General features: G+C 44.0%; 1 non-coding gene across 1 annotated transcript; it reads right to left on the bottom strand.

The window, feature by feature from the left end:
- Positions 1 to 538: 538 nt before the first annotated feature.
- Positions 539 to 613, bottom strand: Trnas-cga (transfer RNA serine (anticodon CGA)). Its single transcript has one exon. It is a non-coding gene; the product is annotated as a tRNA-Ser (tRNA).
- Positions 614 to 11,987: the final 11,374 nt, after the last annotated feature.

Here is an 11,987-nt window from a genome sequence, read left to right on the forward strand (position 1 = left end):
TCGGTGTATTTCAGCTTAAGAGCGCATATGCAGTTACTCCATCATTTCACTCCCACACAGTGATGCACCTGTTACCAGTACTACAGTACAAATATATCTGCAGAGAATCTGGAACACCTTCCCTCTTCTGATAATGTGCCCCTCTCCCTGCACAGGGGTAATAGCGTATAGCTGACTTCCTTAAGTCCCTACGCAGCTCCCATTTTTCAGGCCAAATCGGCACCCTTTCCAAGTCCTCTTGTGTACTCTTACAGTCACCCAACGACAACACTTTTCCCGTACACTAGAGAATCATTGGCAAACTGTCACAAATTTCCGTTCACCATACGCTCTTGAACCCATTATTTCATCCAATATGCATTCTTTTGCCTTAATTAATGTACGATATGTTAATGCAATGAGGAGTACCAAATGGAGAAGTGTATTGGACTGTACAATGCTGAAACATGTTTGAAAAATATCCGTCAGATTCTGAATGAGATTTTCACTCTACAGCGGAGTGTGCGCTGATATGAATCTTCCTGGCAGATTGAAACTGTGTGTTGGACCGAGACTCGAACTCGGGACCTTTGCCTTTCGCGGGCAAGTGCTCTACCAACTGAGCTACCCAAGCACGACTAACGCCCCGCCCTCGCAGCTTTACTTCTGCCAGTACCTCGTCTCCTACCTTCCAAACTTTACAGAAGCTCTCCTGCGAACCTTGCAGAACTAGCACTCCTGAAAGAAAGGATATCGCGTAGACATGGGATAGCCACAGCCTGGTGGATGTTTCTAGAATGAGATTTTCACTCTGCAGCGGAGTGTGCGCTGATAGGAAACTTTCTGGCAGACTAAAACTGTGTGCCGGACCGAGATTCGAACTCGGGACCTTTGCCTTTCGCGGGGAAGTGCTCTACCAACTGAGCTACCCAAGCACGACTCACGCCTCCGTTCTCACAGCTTTGCTTCTGCCAGGTCCCGAGTTCTAGTCTCGGTCCGGCACACAGTTTTCAAAAATGGTTCAAATGGCTCTGAGCACTATGGGACGTCCCGTCGACAACGAGGTCATTAGAGACGGAGTGCAAGCTCGGGTTAGGGAAGGATTGGGAAGGGAATCGGCCGTGCCCTTTCAAAGGAACCATCCCGGCATTTGCCTGAAACGGTTTAGGGAAATCACGGAAAACCTAAATCAGGATGGCTGGAGACGGGATTGAACCGTCGTCCTCCCGAATGCGAGTCCAGTGTGCTAACCACTGCGCCACCTCGCTCGGTCTCGTCTTCGGTGAATCACCGCCATAGAGGGGTACGTACTGGGCTATATTACTGAAAAAGTCTTGCGGAAACTCTCGTGAGTGAAATCTATTCCACATGCTCTCAGACCGTCACCGGTGTGCCGTTTGACTCTGAGTTCTTTCAGCAAACCTAGGAATATAGAATCTGATTGTTGCTCTTCACCCATGGTTTGCAGGACATCTTGCGAGTAAAGGTTAAGTTAATTTCTCACGAGCGGTGCACACACAGACATATATGGACATATATGTCTGAAAGCCAGGACTCTAGGTAGGGCCGGTCCTGTTCTGGAATTTTATTGTCCACAAACTAGGCCTAATGCGTTAAAGATTTTGCTTTGTGGCAGAGTGTTTTGAAATTCTGACAAACAGTTACCGTTTTCGAAATAGTGGTCTACTTTAAGCAGCAAACAATGCTGTGACGTGTGATTGTATCTTCCCATATAAAGCGTTATCTTAAGTGTAAGAAGGGAACCATATTCAAATCTTGAAGAAACACCCCAAACCATGTCCTCCGTATTTCACTGTTGTATACATGACGTCACGCAACGTTGTGCTAGCATTCGTCAAATTTCAAGCTTTCCAGCGGACTGCCTCTGAGCACAGGATAACTCAACACTCCAAGTGACTGGTGTTCAGTCATCCAGAGTCCAGTGGCGTCGCTTTTTACACACCTCAAACGTCGCTTAGCGTTGACTGTGGAAATGTGTGGCTTACATTGAAATGCTCTACCGTTATACCTGTTACGTCTTCCCTGTACGCTCTGGGTTCTTTAGTGGATACAGGAGCGGAGAACAGATGCTGTTCACGAAGAGAGAATTCAGATATTAATTTATTCTGCATCTAACGTCAAATAGTCATAATAATACGTAGCTTCGTTGCAGTAGTTGCAGTGCCAGTTACTGACAGCGGATTTAAATGTGGAAATAGGTACACATACAAAAGATCTAGAAATCTTTCACTGCCCAATACTATGCCTATTCAGAATATGTGGAACGCTGGCCACTATGAAAATCTGTAAATGCTATTCAAGTGGCAAGGACGCAAAGTGGAGTCACTGAATGAATGTTTGAACTTAACTTCGCTCGCCGCTGGAGCTATGAAGAGGGGATGCTTGCATCTCATTGGCAGCGATGTAATAGTTCGTGGAATCACCTCGTGTTGCGGTGGCAGCTGCGAGAAACGCGGCGGCATAACTGGCGGCGCGCGTATCTGAAGGCTTGGCCGACTGGATAGTGGCCGATACCGCAGTGCCGTATTCCGTTTATCTCCATATGCGTAGTCAATTTACGAGCTGGACTCCTGGTAGCGCTATGGAACTGACGAGTGAGTCCCTCCATCAATTCCATACGATTTTTATAACTGCTCTCCGCAATGTCCTACAATGTTCGTCCGTTGGTACATGAGGCCTGTCTGGTCTTTGTTTACCTCTGGTTGACCTTTCAACTTCAAAGTCACAACAGCAACAGTCGACTTGGGAACCTTTCGATGGGCTGAAATGTTCCTGATGGACTTCTTACACTACTGGCCATTAAAATTGCTACACCACGAAGATGATGTGCAACAGACACGAAATTTAACCGACAGGGCGAAGATGCTGTTTTATGCAAATGATTAGTTTCTCAGAGCATTCACACAAGGTTGGCGCCAGTGGCGACACCTACAACGTGCTGACATGAGGAAAGTTTCCAACCGATTTCTCATAAACAACAAGCAGTTGACCGGCGTTGCCTGGTGAAACGTTGCTGTGACGCCTCGTGTAAGGAGGAGAAATGCGTACCATCACGTTTTCGACTAAGGTCGGATTGTAGCCTATCGCGATTGCGGTTCATCGTATCGCGACATTGCTGGTTGCGTTGGTCGAGATCCAGTATAGCAGAATATGGAATCGGTGGGTTCAGGAGGGTAATACGGAACGCCGTGCTGGATCCCAACGGCGTCGCATCACTAGCAGTCGAGATGACATGCATCTTATCCGCATGGCTGCCACGGATCGTGCAGCCGCGTCTAGATTCCTGAGTCAACAGATGGGAACGTTTGCAAGACAACAACCATCTGCACGAACAGTTCGACGACGTTTGCAGCAGCATGGACTATCAGCTCGGAGACCATGGCTGCGGCTACCCTCGACGCTGCATCACAGACAGGAGCGCCTGCGATGGTGTACTCAACGACGAACCTGGGTGCACGAATTTTTTCGGATGAATCCAGGTTCTGTTTATAGCATCAAGATGGTCGCATCCGTGTTTGGCGACATCGCGGTGAACGCACATTGGAAGCGTGTATTCGTCATCACACGGCGTGATGGTATTGGTTACACGTCTCGGTCACCTCTTGTTCGCTTTGACGGCACTTTGAACAGTGGACATTACATTTCAGATGTGAAACGACCCGTGGCTCTACCCTACATTTCAGCAGGATGCTGGCCAATACATTCTCCAGATCTCTCACCAATTGAAAACGTCTGGTCAATGGTGACCGAGCAACTGGCTCGTCACAATACGCCAGTCACTACTCTTGATGAACTGTGGTATCGTGCCGAAGCTGCATGGGCAACTGTACCTGTACACCCCATCCAAGCTCTGTTTGACTCAATGCCCAGGCGTATCAAGGTCGTAATTAAGGCCAGCGGTGGTTGTTCTGGGTACTGATTTCTCAGGATCCATGCACCCAAATTGCGTGAAAATGTAAACACATTTCAGTTCTAGTATGATGTATTTGTCCAATGAATACCCGTTTATCATCTGCATTTCTTCTTGGTGTAGCAATTTTAATGGGCAGTGGTGTACTTAGCTGACATGCAACGAGCAGTCCACACTCGAAGTCAATCAGTTCTCCTAACCGATTCCTTCTTCTGTCACTGTTTCTCTATTAAGAACACAATAATCCCACCTCCTTTTATACTGGAGGGTCCACCCGTCTTGGAATTTTGGTGCAAATTCCGCATTACTTAGGCCTTTCAAGTTGTATTTGTATGTCATCGCGTTTAGATAGCATGCTCCCTTATCAGTGAGTATCTCACTGTCTAAGAAAGAACAGAATCGGAAGTAGCAAAACGTGCAAAAAAGGCACTTGGGAGAGACAGAGAGAGAGAGAGAGAGAAAGAGAGAGATAGCGTGTTGGGTTGGGTGGGGAGGAAGCAAGAGAATGAGGGTGCAGGCTCGGAGCGCAGCCGGAGGGTTGGGAAGGAGAGGGTTAGGGGAGGGGGAGGGCGCTGGGAGGGGTGGCGCTGTGTATGCAGATTAGCCGGTATCCGTGTTTCCAGCAGGGGGGCTGGTAACTGCATTAAGCGTGCCAGCGGGCTCGCCTGTTCCGCGGGCACAATTGGGCCGTCACGCGCGCTAACTGGCGGCATTAGCCCGCATTAGCGGCGTGGTCGCGGGTCGGCACCAGGCAGGGGCGTGTCCTGGCTGTGGGGGCGTACTGTATAGCATGTCGTGCCAGCAGCTCCCGTCTGTAAAGTGGCACGGCGCCCTCTTACACCGTGTCCCCTGCCCTTGACCTGCGAGGCGACGTGCACATACTGGGAGGACAAAAAGTGTCCTAATTCCGTCTCCAGATCGCTGTCCTTCATTTTACTATTAGCTGACAAACCAAGCATTGCCCCGGTTTGCTAATTTTTTGTTAGAAACGAAACGTACATGTACTGCCGCAGAGCTGCTTCGCGTGTCTACAACACGATTTTGTAGCACCTCTTCCCAGATCTATAGACGGCTTTTGTTTTCACCTAGAGCCGTTTGCCCTTCACTGTTGAAAGCTGTCAAACGCGCTGCTTGTGTCGAGAATTTCCTTATGTTGACTCCACTGTAAGAGTTCCTTAGAAATAAGGAATAAATGTATTCAGAATGTTTCAAATAGCTCTAAGCACTATGGGACTTAACATCTGAGGTCATCAGTCCCCTAGAACTTAGAACTACTTAAACCTAACTAACCTAAGGACATCATAGAGATCCATGCCCGAGGCAGGATTCGAACCTGCGGCCGTAGCAGCAGCGCGCTTCCGGACTGAAGCGCCTACAACTGTTCGGCCCTAGGGCTGACTAATAAATGTATTAAAACTTCATTAATGATGCGGCATTTTTTCAAACACCTCAGTGCTTATGACGTCATACCTCTTTAACTATGGGTCGTTCAACGTTATATTTGTTTACATACATTTACCTACATATTTAGATACTGTGTGCAAAATACGTTGTGGATAGAGTTAGTAGCACAAAAGTAATAAATTTAAACATCATGCATCACGCGACAGTTTTTCACACATCTCATTGTTTATGACGTCATACCTCCTGACCTATGATAAGTAGGTGATTTTTACCCCCACAGAGATTGTTACCCGAAGGTAAGGCATATGTATGCCAAGCCCGGTAGAGATCGGTTCAGTGGTTTAGGATATGAGGAAGTGTGTACCAAGTCTGGCTGAAATCGGTGCAGAAATTTAGAATACAATGAAGACACAAACATACATTTTAATTTTATGTATGGATAATAGGTTTCGGAATAGTTGCCCATCTTCACATGTCTCATAAAAAATTATTTTATAAGTGCAGCTGATTAAAATTTACAAATGGTCTGTAATCTACGTTTACAAAGCTACAAGATCCTTAGGAAATTAGTCGCAATATAACTTTGCGCAACATAACGTTTGTAGAGTAACCTGTCGAATATGGACGAAAACTTCTCTGTCATAACTAGTCATACAACAGACTAATGCAGGTTTGTAAAAAAAAAAAAAATTGTTCAAATAACCCTGAGCACTATTGGACTAAAATTGTGAGGTGATCAACTCCCTAGAACTTAGAACTACTTAAACCTAACTAACCTATGGACATCACACACATCCATGTCCGATGCAGGATTCGAACCTGCGACAGTAGCGATAGATCGGTTACAGACTGAAGCGCCTAGAACCGCTCGGCCACGCTGGCCGACTTAGCTTTGTAAATAGTTGGAAAACGCCCTCCATTTGAAGAGAGTGGGCTTGTAATTCATAAGAAATACTCCTGAGTATAGCATGAAACGCTGATGTGAAGTTCAGTACCATTAATTTAGTAATATCTTTTATGCACGACATCATTCCACAGAGGGAAGTTCCATAGGCTACAAACTTTGCACCATTTAGGAGCCTTATTAAATTTTAAAAAAAGTTTTAGGATAATTGTTTCATAGAGTTCTTTTAAAAGATTTTGAAGGCATTAAATTTGACATCAATGTTTCATTCTATACTCAGAAGTGTTTCTCATGAATTACATGAGTCGACTCTCTTCAAATACAGGTCGCTTTCCAATGCTGTAAGTGTGGTTTCTTAAAAATTTATCTGCAAAGCCGAAGCAGGCTGCTGTATGGCTGATTATGACGGTGAACTATTACTTCCATATTCGACACGTTACTCTGTAACTACAACTAATTTTATGTTGCACAAATTTGTATTATAACTAATTTATTAATAATATTGTAGCTGTATAAACTTAAATTTTAAATTTGAACCAACTTTAAGTATACAATGTTTCTTTTGTAATAGATCTGAAGATGGGCAGCTGGCCCGAAATGGGTCGTATGGAAATGAACGAAAGCAATCTGCAGGACTGAATTTGGACACTTTTTTATAAGCAACCATCGCGAAAACTCCATGAAGATGATCACGTCGAGTTTTGATAAAATTGTGGAAGCAAGGTACTCTATACCGCTCGTCGTTGATTAAGCAGTGTATGCCAGTTCAACTGATTGTACGATGCACAATGTGAATAAGAAATAAGATTCTAGATCTGAGCAGAGTTAGTTCATGGATGGAATCCGTAATTTTCAGTGTCTCGTTTCAGAACGATTCGCTCATTTTGTTATCCAAATCGTCTTAAGGGCTGTACATTGCACTGATAATGGCTGCCCACCATCTCAGGTATGAGTGGTGTGGAATGAGTGTCTGCTGTTAGTAGTGAACACTGACACTTACCCCCACAACTCACTGCTAAGTGTCCTATGGCTTCTTCTCTCCAGGCTGCAAATGTTACACTGATACTATGCTACAGAAGGTTAAGTTCTAACACAGAGAATAATGCAAAACGTCTGTTACGTCAGAACGCATTATACAGCGCTGTAGGAATGCTTTTTCACAGGAGTTGTTCCAAATTGTGACCGCTAGCATATGACCAATTGTTGAACGGCAACACACGGACCGCCCTAAAAGATAGAGAATTTCAAGAGGTTGGGGATACAAATTCTATGGCTGCAAACAAGTACGTTCTCGACATCTGCTCGTGAACACGTGTAAGTGCCGTAGAGTTGTCAGATACTGAAGCCTTGTGGAGAGAAAACAGGGGATTTGTCACCTGTGCGGTCAACAGTGAATACCATGTGTCTGTAGAAAAAGTATTTTATGTGTACAGGACACCAGTACCAGCTACATCCATTTCTACCAGTGTGTACCAGGGATTGCGGGAAAAAAGTTATTTAATAAATAGAATGGAAAGCAAAAGATAAATACGTTTACCTGAACCACCGCGAAAGTCTTTTGATGAAATTGGAACTCGCTCTGTAAAGTTCAAGCCTAGTAATTGAACAGTGGTGGCTTGTGTTAAGGCCGGCGTGCGATTATAGAGGTGATACTTGTGCACGCTTTCCATCGATTCTGGCACTATAGTGGCTGGCACAAAAATAGGGCGTAAAGGTCATCTCGCCATCTTACAGCATTGCCAGTTTTTCTATAGTTATAATTTCAAATTTTTGTAAAAATTCAAAAAAAATATTGGGCAACTCTACTGTTAGTCTAGAATATGATGGTGTACTTTCCAAAAGAAAATTCTCACTAGCTGCTAAGAAAAAAAATGAAAACTAGCGTTACAAGAAATTTTAGAGGAAAATAATTTTTTGCTTCAGCCTGTGGTAGTAGCAGAATCACTAACGTAATTGGACCGAAAAACAATGAACATCCTCAAAGCTTGCAGATGCATATGCTGCATCTTTCATTTGGGAAACATAAAAGTATTCTGAGATAAAAAATAAAATATGAAATAAAATATTATAAGAAGTGTGAAACTGCGCCACTGCATGGCGAAAACTGTAGTCGCTGATGAATTTTCGTTGTGTAGGACTGTGAAGAAACTTCCCAAGAGAAAGTTGTAAAGAAAACAACAAAATTATTTTCGATAACATTTCAGACATCATTATTGTGTCATATCACGTTCAGAGGCAAATTACTTCCGCGATATTCCGTGCGCAGCTTCGCGCGAGTCGTTATAGGCCGTCACCAAGAGTTTTGTTCAGACTGCTTTCTTTAATAAGACCGAGAATATTCCCTACTTCCCGAAAATATCCTTCGTCATTTCATCCATCACTGAAAACGCCAATATGCGCTATGCAAAATTAATTACAGTTATTTTGAAGTCAATATTTTCATTGAAGTCGAGCAAAATATTTCTTAAAAAGGTTTTGTGAAACACAAGTCGTATCTAAACTTGCTGTGAGCCTATTATTCTGAGCGCGCAATACGTGCTCAGTACACGAAAACCTCCCTGTTTTGTGTTACAAATTTTGTCTATCATTACAGTTTCTGAATTAAAAACCAAGTGGGTGGAGAAGACATTGCATTGAAGTGACTGGCCAGAATAATCAATTTTATCGACGACATTACCCTTTATTTCTCTAGCCATCGGATACTATCCTCTGTCATACTAAAGTAAAACAATTCAACGTTCTAGCTTTTTTTAAAAGTGGTCAACTATCATAGGTTTCTATGCTCTTCTCGGAGAACCAGAATAGGTGTTGCGACTGATCTGATGTTATGGCTCTGAGCACTATGGGACTTAGCTTCTAAGGTCAGCAGTCCCCTAGAACTTAGAACTACTTAAACCTAACTAACCTAAGGACATCACACACATCCATGCCCGAGGCAGGATTTGAACTTGCAACGGTAGCAGTCGCGCGGTTGCAGACTGTAGCGCCTAGAACCGCTCGGCCACCCCGCCCGATGTTCTGATGTTACTGCGCTGTTTATATATACATTTGATACAGTAGCTCTACAACGTTTTGTAACTTTATGACGTGCATTGCCCACACTACGAAACAGCCAGTAAATCCTTCTATGAAAAAAATGAGTTAAATTTCGATCATACAAGAAAACCGAATGCAGTAAGATTATATCCGAATGTAATGACATCCGATACAGGATTTTAGGAAAAACTGTTGTTAGTTAATGCAGAATTGACAATTTTATTTTAATGGACAGTCACTGTAGAGTAAACTAATTGCCATCACATGTGTGGCACATGAGACGTCTTCTGCAATGGAAAAATATTCGCATTACGTCCTCTATAACCGAAATGAATAGAGAAACTTGTAAACCAAGTCAGCTTTTTACATAGACAGCACTTACCTAAGCTGAAGGATCTTCTAGCTCCGTGGCTTCAGATTCACTGCCGCTTGTTTCAGCCTGGTGTATCATCATAGATACCACTATGGTGTCTCTTAAACCCTGGTTCAAGAAATCTGTTTCTTGCAGTGCTTCTGCATGTTTTACGCGCCTCTCCCAGTCCTGCTGAGTAACATCGTCAAGAGCTTCAGATGTTAGCTTCTCGACATCAGCAAATTTGAAAGTACCATTTCCTTTCGCTACTTCTCGCTTTACTTGGGTCCATATCAATTCAATGCGATTATACTGGCAGTGATATGGCAGTAGACGTACCACTTGGTGTCCCATTTCGTTTGCCAGTTGATCTAATTCGTAGGTCTTCTTGGTACCTACGATTTCTTTCTTAGACAGGAGTTCAGTATTCCTTTTATCGACTGAAAATGAAACATTCTTTTGAAGCCATTTTGGCTATTTTTCGACCGCACAAGTACACTACAGGCCAGGGGTCTTCAGCACGCAAAAAGTTCATTGTGCGCAAAAACTTCGCTCTTGCTGCTGCAATGTCTTTGCATCCCATTAAGCATTTCCGTCCGTCGTTACAATTCTTGAATTGGAAAATAAAGGGAGCGGAGAAGATGAAGAACGGAGGTCTCTGAGCCCGAGTAATTAATTTTTTGACGGAGGTCAGCCAGTATTTTTTTAGCCGTTGGATACTTTCCTCTGTCGTAACAACCAAGATCAGTTCTACCTACGAGCTCTTTGTTAAAATCGTCAAAGTCCGTTGATTTCCATTCACATTCGTATCCCTTCCTTGGAGAATCGAAACACTCATTCATGTCTCGTAATTCTATCAACAACACGGATTTGGCAATACGACCTACAGTTGACTTGCATACATGACACACTTAAGCAGTAAGTTTATGAATTTGCGCCAAATTTAAGTTATTCCTCACTTCTTCATTGTCGGCCAGATCAGTAAAAAACCTGAGTACATTCGATACGATTGTTCACGAATGTCTTTCCACCCTTTACGCACACTGGCTGGAGGAGTACTACAAGTATGCCGTTGCTCCTGCATTGTTGTTCACCACTGACCACATGTCAAAGCACCTTTCTAAAGACAGTAAGACACTGAGATCAGACGTGAACACTCGATATAGCACGGTAACACTGAGCTTTCAGCTGCTCTGACTTAGTGCACCGCTAACGGTACCTGCATGGCAACAAGGCCGAGAGGCGGGCGAATCACAGCCCACAGCCTCTGCTGGTGGCAGGCAGCGTCAGTGACCTTGAGGACTCTACTTTCATGCCTGCCACTATAGTTGTATCATCTTTGCTTGATGATGTGTTCCCTCTGACACTGTGTAGCAGCGAGTGGTAAGTGGGACACTGAGATGGAGAGCAGTATTATCTGGCATCTACCTAGAGTCCTGAAGCTGTTGGCCTCCTTGGCATTTATTTGAAATCATGTGCCTGAAAACTCAGCATCCTGGTGATTGTAGAGAGTTGAAACTGTTGACCGTTGGGCTATGGGGGCCTGTATCTTCCTGATGCGTTGATCGTTGCTACTGGTCAGTTTAGTGGGCAGGGAGCAGCTCTCGTCGTGGACAAACTGTTTATGAAGTGCATCGGTCAATTGTGGTGCGCTAAATACTCTGACATGTACTGGAAAACTTGTTAGCAGCTACGAGTAGGAGAGCGGTATTATCCGGCATCTACCTGGAGTCGTGAGTTGTTGGCCTCCTTAGCATTTATTTGAAATTATGTACAAAGACCGTTCAGTAAGTATTGTACTTAAAGATTGTTAATTCGACCCCAGTGTGGGCTGGCTAAGAATCTGGTTCCTTAAACCACTTCAGTGACCAGTTTTGGCACTGTGTGTGTCAATGTGGATCTTTCTGTAGGCATCAAGCTAGTATTCTCCAATTTTAAGTCTGATAATTGAAATCATTGTTTGTTATCATTGAGTGTTGGATGCTACTGATTGTAGTTTCTGTTTGTTGTAGACCTTATGGCTCTTCCAGGGACGAGTTATTGGATTGGCCTGTAAATAAAGTTGTGTGCACGCAGTTTAAAGGTATACACATGTGGGTCAAAAAATGGTTCAAATGGCTCTCAGCACTATGGGACTTAACATCTGCGGTCATCAGTCCCCAAGAACTTAGAACTACTTAAACCTAACTAACCTAAGGATATCAAACACATCCATGCCCGAGGAAGGATTCGAACCTGCGACTGTAGCAGTCGCGCGTTTCCGGACTGAGCGCCTAGAACCGCTAGATCACCACGGCCTGCATGTGGGTCATGTATGTGTGCGTGGTTATATGTGTACATTCTCTTACTCCATGTTGAGAAGTTCTTTGGGTTATAGGTAT

The sequence above is a fragment of the Schistocerca serialis genome, chromosome 7, assembly GCF_023864345.2.
Source record: "Schistocerca serialis cubense isolate TAMUIC-IGC-003099 chromosome 7, iqSchSeri2.2, whole genome shotgun sequence".
In the NCBI taxonomy this organism is placed as follows: domain Eukaryota; kingdom Metazoa; phylum Arthropoda; class Insecta; order Orthoptera; family Acrididae; genus Schistocerca; species Schistocerca serialis.